The following is a 221-nucleotide window of genomic DNA, read 5'->3' on the forward strand; positions in this document are numbered from 1 at the left end:
GCACTCTTTCCTGCTTATGCAGGGGGTCGGACTCGATGATCTATTGAGGTCCCTTCCGACCCTAGCATCTATGAATCTATGAATCTATAAAGTCAGATGGATGAATCCAGGCCCTATTCTTCTCCTCCCTGCCAGCTCCATGTTCCTGTAATGCCTGTTTCTAGCACACATGCAGACTTACTCTGTCAACAGATAAGGGTAAATCCCAGACTGGATTTAGT

The sequence above is a fragment of the Crocodylus porosus genome, unplaced genomic scaffold (assembly GCF_001723895.1).
Source record: "Crocodylus porosus isolate Cpor-Errol unplaced genomic scaffold, CroPor_comp1, whole genome shotgun sequence".
NCBI classification, from domain to species: Eukaryota; Metazoa; Chordata; order Crocodylia; family Crocodylidae; genus Crocodylus; species Crocodylus porosus.